Genomic DNA, 21263 nt, shown 5'->3' with positions numbered 1-21263 from the left:
AAATGTATTAATCCAGGGGTGGAGGTGAGACAGCACCAGGCTGACCTGCATCTGGAGTGTAAGGGGGAGGAGCAGCCCCTGGAGGTGAAGAGGTCTTGGCTGCTGCCATAAAGCAAGCTCCATCTCTTGCTGAGTGATTGAGGATCCAGACCCCCACTATCAAAGGAAGAAGGTGTCACTGGCAGGGAGACACCCAGAACTGGTTTGGACAGGGGTCAGTGCTCTCCTGAACACAAAGACTTCAAAGAATTTAGGGGTGTAACTTTGAGAGCTGAAACCCATGAACGTTGGTCTGATCAAGACTGAAAAGTTTTGAAAACTACTTTGTGGTCAAGAGGAACCTCTGCCAAAGGAAGAACAGCTGAAGAGACTGAAGAGAAGGACTGACACTTGCTGTGAGTTCTGTGGCTGGCCTACAGTTTGCTGATCTAACTAAGGAGAGGCTAAAGGACTTTGCTGTGTGCTGTGTCCCCCTGCTTGATAGGACTTTGCTGTGTCCCAAAGTAACATGTCTCTAAGGGCCTGAGGAGGGCTGCCTCCGTATTGTGGAAACTCAGGAACATAAAAGTTTCCAAGTCTGTCTCAGTGATACTGTGTGTGTGTGCTTTTTTGCAGCCTGATACCTTTGCAAGAACTGCCCTGGGATCGTGTGCACCTGGAGTCCAAGTGAGTCTCAGCAACGCTGTTTGCATGTGCCTCATGCAGCCTGAGACCTTCGTAAGGATTGTTCTGTGATCATGTGCACCCGGGGTCCAAGGGAGTATCATCGACGCTGTGTTTGTGTGCTTCGTGCAGCCTGAGACCTTTGTAAGGTTTGTTCTGTGATCATATGCACCCGGAGCCGAAGTGAGTCTCAGCGATTCTGTGTGCGTGTGCTTCATGCAGCATGAGACCTTCATGAGGATTGCCCTGTGATCGTGTGCACCCAGGACTCAAGTGAGTCTCAGCGACGCTTTGTGATTGTGCCCTGTTGTAGCCCGAGACCTTCATGAGAAATTGCCCTGTGATGGTGTGTCCCAGAGCATTCATGTTCTGTGCTCCGATCGACAGCGTGACCAGAAGTGCTGTGATCACCATTGCCAACGGCCCGGACCGGCATCCCCATAGAAGCTGTGGGAATTCACCGCCTCCGGCCCGAGCCTGCCTTTGCCAAAGATAGATCTCAAACCATTACCGTCGGGGGTCTGAGTTCCACTGCCCAAGATCAACGAAGTTGCATCGGAGGCCCAAGCTGCGACGAGAGGAGGGGAACGTGAGATCGTACCCCCCAGGTAATATTCAGCGAGAGTGCGTGTGTCTCCACCTGGGGCGGGGTGCGGACCATGAGAGAAACGCTCTCAGCCTTTCTTCTCTTTGCAGTGTGAGCCTCCGCTCAAGTCCATATCATGGCCTGTACTTGCTGAGGAGTGGCAGTAACGAGGCACGAGTGTGAAACTGCACTGTTTCCCATCATAACAGTGTTGGGGGCATAATATTGTCAGTAGCTCACCGCGAGTCAGTAACAGTGGCATAGAGACCGCCCAGAGCACTGCGATCGGTGTGAAGTACATTGTTTTTGCATTACAAATGGCATTATTTTTGCATTACTAACTACCTGATTGTTGCATTAGGAATTGCATTATTTTTGCATTACAAACTGCTTGATTGTTGCATTACAAATTGCATTATTTTTGCAGTACGAAATGCCTGTTTTTTGCATTACGAACTGCATTATTTTTACATTACGAAGGGCTTGATCTTGCATTACAAACTCTATAGAATTGCATTAGGACTGCATTGGATCATCGAGAATTGCTCATTAATACTTGCAAGAATCTACAAAGACTTGCTCGCCTAATTACCGGCAAGGTGAAATATTACAAATACACACATGTTGGATTTTTATCGTGTGGTCTCATCGTATATCTTTTTTTTATAAACATCTAATTGTTTTTATGAAACTCGTGTGGAGTCCATTTGTGGTGTCTTCACTGGGTTACTGAGAGAGTGGTAGCAAATACTTTACACATTTGCCTTGGAGATAAGCCTGGCTGCTCGTGCCAAGCTACCGAGGGGGTGTGCAGGGGCTATCTGAGAAGGTGTCCTTCCTTTCCCTGACTTAGAAGCTAGGGTCTCGATTTGTACTAAGGTACCTACCTCAGTCAACTAGAGACCCCCAGTTCTAACAGATAGATAGACAGATAGATATGTTGTTTTGCAGACAACCAACAGCAAGAAATTATCTTTTTGAAGTATCCTTTATCATTAGTTTGTCATGATAATTTTTTGATGACACCAATGCAACTAAATAACAAGTGAAAGAGGAATATTATCTGTTATAAATGAGGATTTTGGGTGGTAAAGGTGCATACCCAAGCCAGACAAAACCAGCAGCACTAGTCAAGGTAAGCTAGTTACACACTTATGATAACCTGTTTTCACCCTCTGATAGCTTGGCCCAGAGCAGGCAGTCTAATCAAAAGAGGCAATGGTTAAAGTATTTGTACCACGCACACACACACAGTAACACAATGAATACACGATAAATAGACTCCACACAGGTTTAGAGAAAATAGCGTAATATATTCTGGACAAAATAGGACTAAAGCATAACAAATCGCATATATACTTTTCAAGTTATGCAGGTTTAAAACTTAGCAGATCATTTCAGTGTTCAAAGAGCCCTTTCACTCCTCTTCTAATACTTATGGTTCTGCTAGAGACTGGGTAATGATCCAAGCAGTGGATCTGTAATTACATAGTGATTTGAAAGTCTGCGTCGGACAAGTTTATGGGCCACCACTTGAGACTGGAGCTTTCAGATAAGCCCAACTGTTCATGAGTCACAGCACCTGTTGCAGTCAAAGGCAGTGGGTTGCTGCCTTGACACGACCATGGCAGTCTTGATTCAAGGGACCTGCGCAGAAGTTGCTCCACTCTCTTCTGCAAAATATGTTGAGTTGCTCTACCTGCTGCCGGGTGACACAACTGAAAGGGGGGTTGCGTCGGCAATCTTACACACAAAAGGAAGACACGACAAGCCTGCTCAGTGCACCTCGAAGGTGGGTGCGTATGATGACACAGCACAGCTTGTAGATGTGATGATCTCTCGAAAAGGGGGGAGACACAGCAAGCCCAATCAGCACACCATGAGGGCAAATGCGTCCAGAGAACCAAAATAGCTGGAGCGTAGAGAATTGTTGACAATTGCAAACACTGCAACACAATAGTAGTAAAATAAAGTATTTTATGGCACTGAGACTTCTGTGAACATGGGGCAAGCCAGCAAGCCCTTAGACACCACTTATGGTAGAGCACTGCAGTAGGTAGTAGGTAGTAGGCTAGCACAGCAGGCAGGTAGCAAGGTGGCAGTAACTCTTTTAGCTCAACAAGCAGTAGGCCAACACAGCAGAGCAGTTAGTCGAGGGGCAGTCCCTCCTGGAAGCACAGCTGTCCTACTGGAAGTGTGCAGATGTAGAGCTAGCAATCGCTGGTTACATGTCAAAAAAGTGTCTGATTTAGGGGGTCAGAGACCCAGTACTTATACCGAAATGTGGCTTTGATGTAGGGGGTGACTTCAAAGGAACTCTCTGAAGTGCACATGGATCCCTTTCAATTTAGTCCTGCCTGACAGTCTAACCCTGGGGGGGTTAATCAATTCATTGGGCGTGGACAAGACACCATCTCTTGAATTGTAAGTGTCAGTCGCTACCATTCCGCCATGCCCAAGAAGACCCATCAGAATGCAGATGAATGCAGTGGGAGCTCAGAATGCAAATAAGCCTCACCTTCCTGTGTTTGTGGCTCTCTAGAGGAAATGTGCAAAGAGTAGCTGTCACCCAACCCAAACATGTATTAGAGGCAGGCTGTCAGGCACAAACAGCAGTGAGTACAGAGAAATGTCCGCTTTATAAATAGATGTTGTCCTACCCGGCCACAGTGTAGGACACAACCCCACATGTAGTGAAGCACTTTATAAAAGTGGCATTTCTAAAACAGTAAGGTTAAATCCAACTTCGCTAGTAAGGATGATTTATCTTTATCATTCCAAATATATAACTCATGAAAAAGCTAAACCTCTCTAATCAGGAATTACAGCTTATAAGTATGAGTAAGGAACTCCCAATGCTGGCCTTTGAGAGGGGTATGCCCCACAGTAGTGAGAAACAAAAGAGGCTGTTTGTGTCTACCAGGACTTGCAAAACAAAAAAGTACATGTCCTACCTTTTACCTACAAAGAACCTTGTTCTTAGGGATACCTAGGGCCTACTTTAGGGGTGACTGATATGAAATAAAAGGGGAATTGAAGGCTTTGTAGGGAGTTTTAAATGCCAAGTCGGAGTGGCAGTAAAACTGCATGTGCATGCACTGTAGTGGCAGTCTTGAGAAAGGCTAACTCTGGGGGTGACAAAATCAGTGCTGCAGCCCACTAGTAGGATTTGAAGTAAAGACCCTGGGTATATGGTATACCACTTTACAAGGGACTTACCAGTACAAAAAATATGCCAATCAGGTGTAAACCAATGTCATCATGTGTAGGGGAGCAGCATATACAATGTATCACTGATTAGCAGTGGTAAAGTGCCCAGAGTCTTGAAGCCAACAAAAGAAGGTCAGAAAAGGAGGAGTAGGGAGGCAAAAGGTTTGGGGTGACCCTTCAAATAGTGCAAATTTCTAACTATGTCAAATTAAGACAACATCTAATTTCTATTAACAGTGGTTTTATGTGTTTTTCCTAACACAACATCAATAATTTTGCCTCTTTAAAACTTTTAAACAGTAGGGCTGGATACTCATGAGGTATCCATATTAGACAACTCCGTCTTTTCGCCTGGTGCAATTGGACTTTAAATTGTGACATTAAGTAGTTTTTAAATCCATAACAACGTTATGAATATGTACTGAATTACCTTGCAGAACAATGCTTTTATTTTCAAAGTATTCCTGCAATTTTGTTGTATGTTGGCACAAAACATGTGTTATATTAGAAAGCCTTTTCATAGAGAGACAAATGGATTGTAATTGCCTTCTTGAATGGCACATCTCTTGTATCATTTGAGAAAAGCTCTGTTTAACAGTATTCAACATACTGCTTAAGGCATTTGTTATGCTATTAATTCTTTCTGAAATTGCAGTAGATCTATCATACATAGTATATTTTGATCCAACAAGTTTGCAGTTTATTTGACATAGGGCCTTATGTTTCTCTTGGACCTGAAGCATCTTGTGTTTCACTCTTTAGAAATCAGCTGGAGAAGGAGTTCTAACTACTACTTGTGTGGTCTTTGTGCTACCCAGACTACTTTGGAATCTAGTACATCCAACTGTGAGAACATAGATGCTGCAACTGACTTCTAAGTGGTTGGTAGCAAAATATTACATAAACTAGTGGTAGAAATGTCAAATTAAACATTTAGCTGTTGCTTTATGGCTGGCTCATCTTGTAATACATCTCCACTTTCAATCCATGTTTTATGTGAGCAGGTTGTCTCAGGAGCATAGCTATTTCCTTCCTCTGTTAAGTATTGGCTACTTTCCAGTAGTGCATTAGGAATATAATGATCTGCAATGATTGATAGGGAAGACGTCATTCAAAAGTTTAAGGACTTACACTGAAAGTCCACATTAACAATGAGTAACATGTCGTTGTTCAAAATTCAACATTATTGAATGATGTTAAAGAGCTGCAGTTTATTAGTAATGTTGGCTCATAACTAGAACAAATTTTGGATACATCAGGGTCGCCACTATCTAAATTGACCCTATATATCTGAAAGATGCAGATTGAAAAAGGTGGCCTCAAAATGGATTTTGATTTAAAAAAATGGAAACTACAAGGACCAGACTGCATTGCAAGTGTCACAATAAAACCTAACATGGAGTAAGAACTGTAAAAAAAGTATCACTAAACAAAATTGGAAATGTTCATGATTTACATTTATTTAAAGTGTTTCTAATAAACATGGACATTCGGCTAAAATCACACAAGAACCACATAGGCATTAAAACGCCCCTTCTGTACTTGTAGTGTGGTCAGATGTGTCAATGTTACTGACACCTATCACAGCCTTGGACTGCAGAGGTATTTCAATTAGCTGTTCAAATGGTGTTGTTGGGAATTCTGTAGTTTGCCCACCTTCAGTAGGTGCTGCATCTAGTGCTCTTGCCGCAACTCTTTCCTTAGTGTGAGCCACTAGGTTGTACCATCTTTTTCTTAATTTTCCCACACTCCTGTTTGTAACACCAACCGCATTTATCCTCTGATGGATGCATAACCATATTTGTCTTTTAATTGATTCTGGTATAGTTGCGGATGATTTCCTAAATAATATAATAGGTCCAAAATGTTATTTTTTGCTTCCTACAGCTTTTTTCTTCTGAATTTTGGTTGGCCATGATGCAGGATGAGAGTGGATGCAATGTATTCTGTCTCCAAACTCAAACAAACAATCAATCATGTGGCCTGATGCATTCCTCGAGTCTGCAATATAGATTCTGTGATGTCAGTGTGAAGAAGAACACCATTCACAATTTGAGAATGATAAGGAATGCTTATTTGCGAATCACAGTTATTAAATAGCAAAACATAAGGAATCACTATTTAATGCACAGGCCAAACAGTACATATCATTTTGCGATCTCTTCCTACCGATTTGGTGCTAGTTCGTACTAAGAAATTGCAAAATTACTAATCTGTCCATCATACCTTTCGTTTCTTGTGTTCTGTGCCCGACCCCATCAACCATGGATCAATCTATATCTATGATAGTATGGCGGAAAATTGAAGTCAAAAATATCTTCTGAAATAAATATTGTTTCCTAAATATGGTTAGCAAAAATTACCTTCCACTGGGTGTAGATGTTGTATTATTAACTGTAATGGGGCAATAGATTTGTAAATATTTTGTAGGAAGCAATATTTATGTCAGATGACATTTTGACTCAGATACTCTGGGACATTATCATAATCAGTATTGTTCTTGCAATAGTACTCAAAGGAGGTGAACCACACCTTACAATATAAAGTCAGTTTACTTGCTTTATTTTTTTATCTTTTCTTCCAAAATAGTTCTCATTTCTGTACTTCTCTGTTCTTATCTCACTGCATCAGGGACAATTCACATTGTTTCAACAAATCTGTAAAACATCTTGATGTGTTTCAAGTAGGAATAGAATAAACCCTGTTTCAAGAAAATTGCTAAGAAAATATATTCACATATGTTCTTCGGGGTCCGGCAAGCGAGGGCTCACGCAAGTACCAACCGGGTGTCTAGCGTACAGGGCGGTGAGCCATTTTCGCTACCACCTCCTCCCGAGACCCATAGTGCTCTAAATGTTAGCACTTTCTAATAAATTCGGTTCCACTACATTGTGACGAATCTACTTACAGTGTCTTTTAAAGAAAATTTCTTCTTTTTTTAACACTAGTAACCCCAGGCAAGGGTGGGCCTTAGCGCGCCCATACCACTGGGTTCATCACTACACTACATCACATTTTATTTCACTGGTCCTGACGAATGCCTGTTTAACTACTCTCACATAGGCAGAAACATGTTGACCTCACATTAGGGATAAAACCGGACTTTTAATTTTAGTCCTTTATCCTACACTTCTGTTTTTATATATGTCCAATTGGCAAAACAAATACATTTCTTTTTTGGCACGATTGGGACATTTTTAAATTACTAAATTCACACTTCACGTATCACAAAACAAAACAGCTCCGCAGTAACCTGGAGTTGCAGTACACTAGGTTGGCATTCGGCCACTCCTGGTGGGGCCCAACGATGAAGCATGTTACCCACTAGGTTTGTGAGTGAGGGCTTTCTGAACAAACTAATGAGGTTTCTCCCACAGTTGATCCTAGACTGTGAGTGTCGCGACATGCTTGCTCTTTTTCTAGTCTTTTTCTAGTCTTCATTGGTATGACGCTCCTTAGTTGTTTTTGTGATTTCTCTCGAGAGGAGTAGGAGCGTTGGTTCCATTCCCTTCCTCTCTTGTTGTTACAAATGACAGGAAAGATGGATAATATTTGGAGAGAGGTGATTTTATATGAATTTTGTATGTTGATGTGCGCAGTAACAGGAGGGATGTCTCAGACACTAGATGAACCTCTTACAGGATGTGGTCTAAGATGGACATTGACTGGACAAGGATGGGGAAATAAGTAAGTAGAAAGTGATAGCAAGTAAGTAGAAGTAAATCTAAAGCCACATTACTCTACCCCACATTTCCCCAGTGCAGTCCCTACTGTTCAAACAATTTAATATACCTTCCCTTGACGCCATCTTTCTCATCTGGGTCTATGCATAATAAAGTTTGAAGATTCCTCTTACAAAAGCAGACAGTGATGACTAGAACTTTTATTGGGGCCAATCTTCTAATCAATCTAGGAATAACTTCCAGAATATACTCAACTCCTTTAAACTATCAAGTACAGGCCTTATGTGCAATTTGATATACTTATCTCAATTATGCACCAGTCTGTTGATATGAAATTATGACGTGAAATCCCTAAAAGTCTTTAAATTGTGGAGTAGAAAGAGTGGTGTCCTTCAAGTATACTAACATATCATCAACATGCAGAAACACATTGTGCATAATGGGGCACATGCATCAAGCCAAGGAATTGCAATTCCTTAATAGCGATTATTAAGGAATTGTAGCTTTTGTAGAAAAAATAGTGATTCCTACACATTCCCTATTAGAGGATCACAAATTGACTAGAGGCCCATAGGAATGAATGGGAAAGCATTCGCAATTTGCGATTACCAAATAGGCAATTCAATGGTGCAAGGGAACCAAAAGGCCACCTTGATGCACCCTACACACATGCGCCCTAAGGGCATGTGTATGCAATGCAATTTTGTTTCTTTTTCGAAGGAACTGCAAATTACCATCAACTTGAACTTGATGGTAATTTGTGATTCCTTAATGCAAAGTCGCTTTCTGAGAATGCTCCTTGCATTGCATTTAGAAAATCCCAAATTGAAATTCCCTAACTGCATTTGCAAAATAGGTGATCGCAAAAATTGCGAATACCTGTTTTGTAACATAAAATGTGTTTGGGGGTTTATGAAGCCCATAAGGCTATTTACTGGTTGCAAAGCGGTCCATTTGCGACCGGTAAATAGCTGGATGCATGTGCCCCAAAGTGCCAAAATTTGAACTAAAGTCCCGTATCTGCAGTTTCAAATTCCATAAAGTATAAAAATATAAAATCCATTACTACTTTCATTTAAATCAATCAACAATTCCATACATATTTTTGATAGACTCATTTATGTATTTTTTCTTCCTACTTATTTTAATTCCCCACGGCATTTCATTTCTTAAATAGGAAAACAAAAAAGGCCTTATGTTGTTGCACAGTATTATCACATTTCATTTTGTAATCTAGTGTACCTGAAATTTGTCAGAGATTCAACCTCCAGTAATAAGTAAAAACAATACTTTTGCTTCAAGGTGCAAGGTCATGCAAAAAAAGATAAGATGCTACAACATTAATACTTATGTATTACACAAAGGGCATCTACATGCTCTCTTACTTTCATTTTCGTGAAACCTCCATTAAATCTATTTTGGTTAAGTAACCATTTCTTAATATTAGCATCCATCTTCCTGCGTATTTTGATTCAATGTTCCTTAAATACCAGCAAGGTATTCTTCTAGGATATTTCCTGTGGTTATATCTGGTGTCTTTCATCCATAAAGCTGAATCTGAATGAGAAGACACTAATATACTTACAGACTTTAAAACTTTTATCCATTGGTTTCTTCTTCTTAATTCTTCTTTCCAGTAGATCCTACCTAGTTCTCATCCTGAGAATATTCTTGATTCACTATATCGTCATACCAATATGTTCATTCAGTAGGTATTGTAATGAGGCATTTGGTGCTATCTTTAAGCAATATAATCAATGTAAAATTATCTTGCATATCTTAAAACCTATATTAACCAGACCCAATTAAAATCTAATTACAAAACCTTGAGAGACATTAAGAAATCCAATCCCTTTTTTCCATTTTAAAACTTTTACAAACAGAATTTTGCTAACATTCTTTTCTCTTTAAACTTCACTTCAATACAATAAAACACTTATTCCATCCCACAAGCCTGTTTGAGCACATCTAGTGACTTATGCTATTTAAGTTTCCTAAAGCATTTGCTGAAGCATGTGCCCCAACCGGATTTTCTACATTTACGTTCAAATTTCATGAGAAAGTTACCCTCAAGTAAAGATAAATATCAACCTTTTCGACAATTTTAGAGTCTAAATTCCAATTAAGAATAGATGTAATTCTCCTTTTACCAAATACCATGATTTTTGTTTTTGATGTATTGATTTTTAAATATTTACTTCACAGTATTTAGAAAAGGCACGTTGTTTGTGAATTTCCTTGACTCAGTAAGTCTATACAGTTCTGTTGTAAAATTAGACCACGTTGACTCTAGTATTGGCACTGTTGTAATTTTTTTTAATCCTGTCCTGATTTGAACGTACTAGATTTCAAAAACCTTTATAATCTTTTCTTTATATTGATGTTTTAATTGACTTCAATGGCTCATTTTTCTCTTATAGCTTGTTTTGCTTAGGTTTTCCCGATATTTTTATGAATTTTAACTATAACAGAAGTTCTTTCCTTTGTTTAGTATTGATTTCTAATTTCACACGCTGAACTTTACAACAAGAGGGGTGTCTATAAGTTGTACTGTTTTGCCAATTAAAATAAATTCAGTGTTTGGATAAAACAGAATATGCACCCGAGATGGCCTCTGGATTCACCTCTCACATGCAAGATGTAAACACTTTTATTTTTTCAACACAAATTCTTTTATTTTTAATGATCTACATTATCCTATTATCATTTTTAATTTCAAGCCTCTGGCCCATTTCCTGTACATCATGTTTTTGTAGCATGTACATTGTTATTAGTGTTCGGGGTCTGTGATCATTTACCAGATCTGAAAGATCTTAAAAAACATTCCCCTTACATTAGTCCCAGTTGTGCTTTCAGCAGGGAAACAAAAACCAGCAATGGGCAGCCCTGATGAATACCTCATATCATAGTCCAACTCTCAGAGACCACACTCAGAGTTCTAACTCACACCATACGCCTTGAATATAGCGTTCTAATCCATCACAAAATGTGAGGTCTAATATTAAAGTTCTCAAAGAATTGAAATAAAAATTCCCACCCCACAGCATTGAATGTCTTCTTTTGCCCTGGGACATCACTAAGCAATCTGACATCAGACATATCCGTTCAATACCGCCCATGTGCTTACAGCCATAGATTGTGTATGGTGATAGTAGGCTTAATGTGGATTCAACTAGTGCTAGTTAACCTCCAGTATTCTTCTTGCAATGGCTGTACTGAGGATCTTTGTGCCTACCATCCTGATTTTTCAGTAGGATAAAAAGTGTTTTCCCTGGTTTATACATGGGACAAATTAGCAAATAATTACATTTTTTTTCTTTCCGTTTTTACACAGCCAGATGTAGACTTTTTCCAGTAGTCTGATGGTCCTGTAAGCTTTCTTTTTCCACTGATGTGCGCACAGTCCTGACAACTGATTTTGATGACTCCCCATTGTGAGTCAACAAAGTATAAATTAAATGATAATATACTATGTTAGACATGGAACCATTGGCATGGGTCTACTCTTTATTTTTTGTCTTTGCCACCTGTGTTTTTGCTGTGTGTTGGACTCTGTTTTGCTGATCTAAATCCTTTGGGCACTTTGCCACTGCTGTTTAGTGCCAAAGTGCATGTGCTCCCTTTGTAAATTGTTGTTATGGATTAGTAATTCCATTATCGGCATATTTGTGAATTGGGGTGAATGTTTGCAATGTCCAGTATTTCGTCCATCAATTGTTTCTTTTGCATATGTCACCCTAAATGGGAAGGGTATGCACCGACGTGGGTCCCGTGCTCACTTCACCACTGGATTCAAGCTAGTCTGGCTGATCAAGGGTGATCCCTGAAACCGATCCCAGGATGCTTGTTTCCTGTCCAGGGAGGACCTGGCTTGGCAGTTCGGGCTGGACTTTTCCCACAAGGAACAGGGTCAAGACTAATTTGCATATGGCTGGGTCCAAACTGGGGTGGGGTGGTGAGCAAAAGAATGATGGATTAAACACAGATCTTTGTGACTGGGGGTGAATGTTTCCATTGTCCAGTATTTCGTCCATCAATTGTTTCTTTTGCATATGTCGCCCTAAGTGTTAAGGGCATACCATTACATTGCATTTTCAGAAACTACCTTTACAATGCATTCCATTACATCGCATTATACCTTTACAATGCATACCATTGGAATGCATACCATTAGAATGCATTGAAGGTAAGTGTTGGATAGTATAGGGGTGATAATGACTTTTCTAACTTCAGTGAGTGTAGCAGTAGGGCAAGTGTTGGCTAGTGTAGGGGTAAACAATTGGTATTCTAACTCCATTCACTGCAACAGTAGGGTAAATGTTGGATAGTGTAGGGGTAAAAATTACTATTCTATCTCCAGTGAGTTCAACAGTCGGGTAAGTATCTGATAGTGTAAGGGCATAATGCATTGTAATGGTATGCATTCTAATGACGAGATGTAATGCCTGCATTATAGTGATATGCATTGTAATGACATGAATTGTAGTGACATGCAATGTAATGGCTGCGTTGTAATGACATGCGATGTGAAGGATGTTGCAATGTAATGACTGCTATGTAAAGGTAGTGCGATGTAATGACTGCGTTGTAAAGGTTGTTTCTCCCCAGACGTGAGTCCCAGGCTCACTACACCACTGGATTCAAGCTAGCATGGCCGATGAAGGGTGGTGCCCTGAAACCAGTCCCAGGATGCTTATTTCCTGTCCAGGGAAGGCCTGGCTTGGCTGTTCAGGCTGGACTGTTCTCACAAGGAACAGGGTTAAGACTGATTTGAATATGGCCGGGTCCAAACTGGGGTGGTGTGGTGAGCAAAAGAATGATGGATTAAACCCAGATCTTTGTGACTGGGGGTGAATGTTTGCATTGTCCAGCATTCCGTCCATAAATTGTTTCTTTTGAATATTTGATTTACTAGTCAGACCCTAGTACAGTGCACTTTGTGTGCCCAGGGCCTGTAAATCAAATGCTGCTATTAGGACGCAACGCTGGTTGTGCCACCCACAGAAGCAGCCTGTAAAATGTAACGCTGGCCTGCCATTGCAGAACCTGTGTGCAGTGTGGGACTTCCATGTTGACTTGGCAAGTGCACATACTTGCCAGTCCCTAACCTTCCCTTTTCTTGTGTGTTAGTCACACCTAAGGTAGGCCCAAGGTGCCCCTGTGGGCAGGGTGCATTGTATGTGAAAGGTAGGACATGATCTGATGTGTGCAGCATGTCCTGCCAATTTCGTTTTTCACTATTGCAAGGCTACTGTCTCCCATAGGATAGAATGCAGAGTTTGTTTATAACATCTAATAAACATATCTGCCCCTGGGAACAGGGTAGGAAAATAAAGTTTTATATGCCTGAACTCAGAATGTTGAAATGCATCTTTTAGTGGGGGTGATTTTACATTCTGTGTTCGAAATACCACTTTTAGAAAGTAGGTATTTTCTTGCTTAACCATCCAGTATGCCTCCGCTAGGTATGTGTATTGCATGTCTGGCTTTTGGATGACAGGGGCTGGGGAAGAGCAGTTTGCACCAGAGAGCCTGATGAGTCAGGGCTGGGCTAAATAGACCTGGGCTGCATTTAGAGTAGGGGTGAGATTTCCTTTCACTTGAATGGGCCTGGTCAGCCTTCTACAATGCTGTTTCCACCTCCTGCCAGGAAGCTGCACCAGTGAGGACAGAACTGGTATTGCAGGGTACAGACACTCTCTGCCTTCAGAGAACAAATGATTGTTGTGTATAAAACGTGGGGCCCAGCCCCCAGACTTTTAGATCACCTCTGGGAAATCAAGAGGAACCTTTGCCAAGGAGAAGAGCTGGAGAAGCTGAGAAGGAATACTGCCCCTGTGCTGTTTGCCACCTGGGGTTGTCCTGCAGTGGCTACTTGCTGCTAAGGAAAGGATGAAAAGATTTTCCTGTTTGCTTTGTCATCTGCTTTAGGAAAATATCTCCAAGGGCTTGAAACTGAGTGTGCCTCCATTTCTCAAGTGTCAGGGACTCAAAGACTTCACCACCAGCTCCCCTGACCTCAACAGCTGAGTCAACTTCTACGCTCCCAAACGCCACCTCCGATCAGCCAACCACGCCCTCGCTGCCGTCCCCCGCATCCGAAGAGCGACTACAGGAGGAAGGTCCTTCTCCTACCTGGCCGCCAAGACCTGGAACTCCCTCCCGACCGACCTGCGCCTGACCCAAGACCACCTCTCCTTCAGGAAGAAGCTGAAGACCTGGCTGTTCGAGCAGTAGCGGCTCCCCCCCCCCCCCCCCCCAGCGCCTTGAGACCCTACGGGTATGTAGCGCGATTTATAAGTGTTACTGATTGATTGATTGATTGATTGATTGAACTGTCTTGCTGAGAGTACTGACCGGCAAATGAATGCCTGCTGTTCTTTTGAACCTCTAGAGAATTGTTTTCTGCAGGGAGCTGGAATGGCAATGCAACTTTGAAGAAGCAAGACGCATCTGCACCTGCTTCCGACACAACGCCAAAAAAACCGTTGCAGCACCTGCCGCAGCTCGAGAAATCGCTGCACACTGCAACGAGTGTATCGATTTCCGAAGTCTGAGACCATCACACAAGTTTGTTGCAAGGCCTTCTGTGCGGCTGCAAGAGTTCATGTATCATTCAAGATTGTCGCATTGTATCAAGGCGCCAAGTTTGACACATCGTTGGGGGACGCAGTAAGAAATCAACGCATCACCTTCCCATGCAGTAAGAAACAGACGCATTACCTCCTCTCTGGTAAGGAACCGACACATCACCTCCCCTGTGCTGCAGTAAGGAACTGACGCATTACCTCCCTGAGTGTAAGGAACCGATGCATCAACTTCCCTGCAGCCCGTTTTGTTGGTTTGCATGACGCATCCCAGGTACTTTGTAAGAAAAGTGTTGCATCTGCAATTTGCTTTGAACTGAACTATTTCTACCATTTAAAAATCATATTTTATTACTGTATTGTGGATTTTTTGTCATTTGGTCTTCTTTTGGTTTAGATAAGGATTACCTATTTTCCTAAACTGGTGTGGTGTCCATTTGGAATGTATGACGTTACAACGCATACTTTTTCAATGCATACCTTTACAACACATTTTTTACAACACAACATCCATTACAAGGCATTCCATTACAATGCATGCCATTACAACAAATTTTTAAAAACTACCTTTACAATCCATTCCATTACAACGCATACTACCTTTACAACGCATACCTTTACAACGCATATCATTACATTGCATGTATGGTAAGTATTGGATAGTGTAGGGGTAAAAATTACTATTCTAACTCCAGGGGGGTGCAACAGTAGGGTGAGTGTTGGATAGTGTAGGGGTAAAAATTACTATTCTAACTCCAGGGGGTGCAACAGTAGGGTAAGTGTTGGATAGTGTAAGGGTACTATGCGTTGTGATGGTATGCGTTGTAGTGTCATTCGTTGTAATGGTTGCGTTGTAATGGCATGCGTTGTAATGGATGTTGCGTTGTAAAAGTTTCGTTGTAATGGTAGTGCGTTGTAAAAGTTGTGTTGTAAAGGTTGTTTCCCGTCCATTTGGTGTTTTCACTGTATTACCATATGTGTTCACAAATGCTTTATGCACTGCCTCTGAGATAAGCCTGTCTGCTCGTGCCAAGCTACCGAGGGGGTGAGCAGGGATTATTTTAGAAGTGTATCCCCGTTACCCTGACTAGAAGCAAGGGTCCCTATTCGGACAATGGTATCTACCTCTGCCAACTAGAGACCCCCCTTTCTAACATACTAACACTACATATTTACCCAGGGTGTGCTCTGTGAAAGTCAACTTAATTGTGAGCACTTGCCCCTCACCCTATGCTTTTCTAGCATTCACACAATGCTCTTTTACTAATTTGCCCTTTTTGTCCCTTGTAGGTCTTCTGCTTCACCTGCTATTCTCGAAGTCATGCTTTAGGAGTGTTATTGTAGAAAAAGCAAGAGGTAAGCAACATCTTCTGTAGCTTCAAGTTGTCTCAATTGCAAGCAGCTAAGCTGGCCAGGATGTGATTTAAATTGCTTTGCCACTCCCAAGATGACCCCCAGTACAGCTGAGCTCTTCCCAATCTTGTGAATTATTGCCACGGTTTTCATTCTTTTATGACTGTCCCTGAATCTCCCACCACTCCTGAAACCAGCACTAAAGTGCATTGGCACAACTATCCTCATGCAGAAGTGTGAAAACTGGGTTGGGACTCCTTACACTTTGATTTACATGTTTCAGTTCTGCTAGAAATGAGCAGAATCTTTTTTAATTTATTTGATGTCTTGCTCTGGTTTGCTGGAATGTCCAGCAGCAAGGTTTCTTGAGGTAAATGGTGTTCATCAAGAAAAACAGGGCCTGCTTAGGTTGAGATATAGCTATTGAGAATTATATTGAAGTTGTATAGTGTGTCATGTTTTGCTTTGGATTCTAGAGTGTGGAATTTATATTGTACTTCTGCTTGGGTGACGCTTCTCTATTTTCTACTATGGTGTACGTGGGTTCATGTCTCTGGATGTTAGTTACTTTTTTCAAGTGGAAAAATGTTTATTGGGAAATGGATACTCTGGGAGTCCCAGTGATTAACTGTTATTGTAATCCAATTTACTCACTTCTAGTGTGTTGAATGTTTATCTGCTGTTTGGAATGGGAAATTGGGAAAATCTACTTGATTCTAAATAGTAGGAATTAGACTGTTGTGACAGTGGGAAACACTTTTCTGGATAAGGAGCAATCTGCTATGATCTCAGGAACATTGGAACTATGTCATGTCATGATTTCAGTTGCAGAGTAATCTACAAAGTAAATGATCAATAACACGAATGAGAAAGAAGAACATCCATTCTTGGTGGCAGTATGGCAATCTGGGATTTTTCTTTCTTTCTAAGAAGGTAGCGCTAAATACAGCGACAGCTTGACCGATGAGACAGATATTTGAGAGAGAGGCCGGTGGTGTGTCTACGAGATGACAGTGACAATACTGCTTTATTCATCAACAATTTGTGTACTGCAGAAAGATAAGTCCAAATGTGAATAGAGTAGAGGCGTTATGGTGGTCAGTATTGACATTGTTTGATATGCTTATGAGCGCTGCTCATTAATAGAGGATAGTTGAAAGCCATCTTCATGAAGGTAAACTAGTTGTGGGAGGCCAGAAAATTGCAAGATGATTACTTATCACTTTGGGAATTAAGGTACAGAATGCTAGTTACACTGAGAGGAAGAGACCAGCCATGTTTTACATTGTAGGGGTGATCGCTGCCTTAAGACAATCTTAGCTTGAGCTGGAAAAGAGCGAGTGATTGAAGAAAGAGAAAAAGTGTCTCAGAAGTCTAGAAAAAAGTGATATAGGCTTGATGATTTTCTGGTTTGTAAGGGCTGGTCATGAGATAATAGGTGTTGGCTGACAAGCCAACAGCTTGCAGCTAAGAATGTTTCTATGGCAAATATCTGAGAAAAAATAAGATTTGAAGGAACCGGCAATGACACTTGACGGTGTAGTGGTTAAGTGTGTTGTGAGACTGTTTTACAGAGCCTGAAGAGTATGTCAGTTCACTGTGCGCCCAAACTACTAACCAGGACAATCTCCTTTCTCTTCTCTACATTGTGCAAAAAGGTTGCATCGCAGCCTTCCATCTGATGGCCTACCACAAGCCTCTCAAAAAGAGGCTGACGAGCAAAGGGTAAAGGCTCTGCTAGGATGTGCGTAAACTCGTCAGCAGATCATGTAACCATTTGGGGTTCTGGTAGGTCTGAGTGGCACTATCTGGGTCTTATTTTAAAGTAGCATGATTCTTTCTTCAAGGCTTGTGCCCTGTGGGCTCTCATTATGGTCTTTGGAAAGCTCCTGATGTGTTACTGAACTTGGAAATCCTGATTCAGTGAGTGCTGTGATTTTACAGAGTAGTTTTACCACACTGCTATAAAATGTGCACTAATGAATGGGGGAATTACAATATGTTTGTACTACTACATCCATTTCATAATTTCCACATTCCAGGCTGGTTTATGCAGAAGCATTCTGCCTCTTTAACTTCATGAAATGTGTACTTGAAAACCCTTGGGTGTGGAAGTGCACATCTACTAACACTCAATACATCGGGCAACCTCTTCTGGGGACGACTCTGGGATCTGCCCTAATTGATAATGTTGACTTATTCAGAATAAGGTCTTTAGTGGTATAGTAGTCCTTTGAGCTTGGAGATAAAGTTATCTTTAGGTAGAAAGCTAACCTCTATTTCCCATTTGCAATTTCCTCCACTTAAATTCTTCCGGAGGTGAAGTTTCTTAAAGAACCCACACTAATCCCTTCCACAATTTAATATGAGAGAATGAGGATCCTTTCTTCATTGAGGTGCACTCCAGTCTCTATCATCAACAACCAGTTATAACAACAGCAACGTTTGTACATCCCATCGATGAATACTCAAAAAAACATAGAGGACAGGAAACACCCCAAATGCTAGGCATAGAAAGTGACTCTTTTTGTATGGTTACTGGCATTTAAATGATGTAACTGTGTTTTTTAAGTCCGCATACTAGGGCACTGCTGTCTAGTCCCAAGTGTATGTGCTCTGACCACTAAAACGCAACAGAATTGGTTAATTCCTAGTTCGCATATTTTATTTTCTGATAAGGCCATAGGACATTGAGTAGGAAATGTGTCAATGTAGAAAGGTTAAGTGTTATTCCTACAGATAGACAATAGCAGATGGGTCTGATGCACTGGATGTGTGCTATGTGCTGAAGATCGCATGTAGGTTCTGGGGAAATGAAACATGCTTCTTTGTTTGTGCCTAGTTCCAGTATATGGTATGTGTTGACACCGAACCTGTTTTCAGGCGAGCTTAGTTGATAAGGCTGCACCTCAAAAAAAGTATTTTGCTGATTCACGGCAATAGTATGCCATTAATCCCAGCAATATTTCATTGATACAAAGGGGCACAAACTGAATTTGACAGTGTGAAAAGGGCAGTTTTATGTAGGTTTCCCAGCCACTTCAGGGACTCTCTCCTGCTGCCTCTTTGCTGCTGACCCCAAACGCTTCTGCTCGGCTGCTTCTGTGCAGTTTTTCTTCATTTTATTTACAGTTGTCTTCTTTATTTGCATTGCATTACATTACGTTTATTTACATTTATGAGGTTTTGTTTTGTTTGCATTTACAGGGTCACTTTTGTCATTGGGCCTGGCCGCCCCCCGCAATAGAACCCTGCCCTTCCTGGACCATGTCTTCTGACCCCGTCCCTACCAGGACTTACTTTTTGACAGCTACAACTGGTCCGTGTAGTGGGCACTCCAAAGGCAAGCCTGTTTGTGTCAGTACTAACTTGGACTGTGGCCAGCACCAGAAGCTCTGGTCCCCTCACCACCCGTGAGTACTCGTTGTCTGAACTCCATTGCCTACACCCCAGACTCAGAGTGACCACTGCTTTCACGCCACACCCAATACCATGATAGGGTCCTTCTCATGCTCACCCTGCCACTTCTCATCTCATCCACACCCCAGCCTCCAGCAAGCACTCATCCCCACTCCAGGCCATCACACTCAAGCGCTCAACATGCACCACCAACCACTGACATGCATACTACTCAACACCCGCTCCCTTCACAAATGCACCACAGAGGTTTGGGGGCTCATCCACACATGCACCCGATCTTGCCTTTCTCATGGAAACATGGCTCAACCGTCATCTCCCCACACATCCCCAACAACATCCCAGCAGGCTACAAGATCCTACACCAAGACAGAACTTCTAAACCTGGAGAAGGCATCACAACAATCCACAAAACAACATAAAGTGCACCCCCTCCAATGACCCAGATACCACCATCATTGAAAATATCCACTTCAAGATCCAAACAGAGAGCAATTCAACTATCAAGGGAATCCTCCCCTACTGACTACTGAGCCCATGATGGATTTTCAGCAACCTCATCACTGACATCATCAACCCTGCCGTTCTCAGCTCGAAGAACTTTCTCCTCCTATATAATGTAAGGTGCTCAACTTCCATCTGGACAAACTCTCCAATTCCAACAACACCAACCAACTGGATAGCCTCCTCAACATCGGCCGCATACAGCTTGTGACCAGCCCCACACACAGTAGGCCACACACTGAACCACATCTATTGTCTCTACCTACAACACAGCAAGAATCAACTGCAACCTTATGCTCACCTGGACCTAACCACTTCATCATTCTTTTTGACATCTTCACCCCTACAAGTACGGCAACAGTAACAACCGCTTCCCAGAACCACAACTGGAAACACCTCACATAATAAGCATGGATCAGCACCTTCAACCTACATCCCCCAATTCTCTTAACAACACTGACAGTAACGCCCAATGCCTCAACGATTGGCTCACCAATTGTGCCAACAGTCTCACTCCCCTAAAAAACAACTAACTCAGGAAAACACGAAAACAGCAAACTGGAACTCAGGAACTCTAAGAGACACTACAGACAGCTGGAAAGGAAATGGAGTTACTGCAAAGAACACGCTGGCAGGAGCACCTACCAGGTTGCACTCAGATCCTACCATCATGAGGTGCTAGAGGCCAATGAGATGGCCCTGTGCCATAGAATTGAAGCCAGCAACAACAACGCTGAGGAGCTCTTCATAATTGTCAAAGAATTCACTCACCTTGAATCCACATACAATTCCATCACCCCATTGAAGGACCTCTGCACTCCGCTCTGAGAATTCTTCCATAACAAAATATACAACATGTACATTAACTTCATCCCTTCATCTATTCCCATTACCCTCCCATCTGCATGTGAGGCCATCTCCTCAGGAGCACTAAACATCTCCATCTGGACCATGCTGACCACTGAATAAACCAAAGCTTCATGAATCCACTCACTTAGCTCTTTGCCGACACCATCTTGCCAAACACAGCAGCATCATGCTAAGCCCAGCGCTACCATCCATCAGCAACATATCCATCCATACAGCCACTTTCCCGGATGCCTGGAAGCATATCTAAGTCAGTCCACTCCTCAAGAAAGCATCAGCAGACCCGGAAGTCCTCAGCAACTATTGACCTATATCTCATCTTCGCTTCCCGGGAAAAAACCGGGAAAAAGCCATCAACAGACAGCTTTCCCACTTAATTGAACAGCACTAACT

Source organism: Lissotriton vulgaris, chromosome 5 (genome assembly GCF_964263255.1).
Source record: "Lissotriton vulgaris chromosome 5, aLisVul1.2, whole genome shotgun sequence".
Taxonomy (NCBI): domain Eukaryota; kingdom Metazoa; phylum Chordata; class Amphibia; order Caudata; family Salamandridae; genus Lissotriton; species Lissotriton vulgaris.
This window is presented reverse-complemented; position numbering follows the sequence as displayed.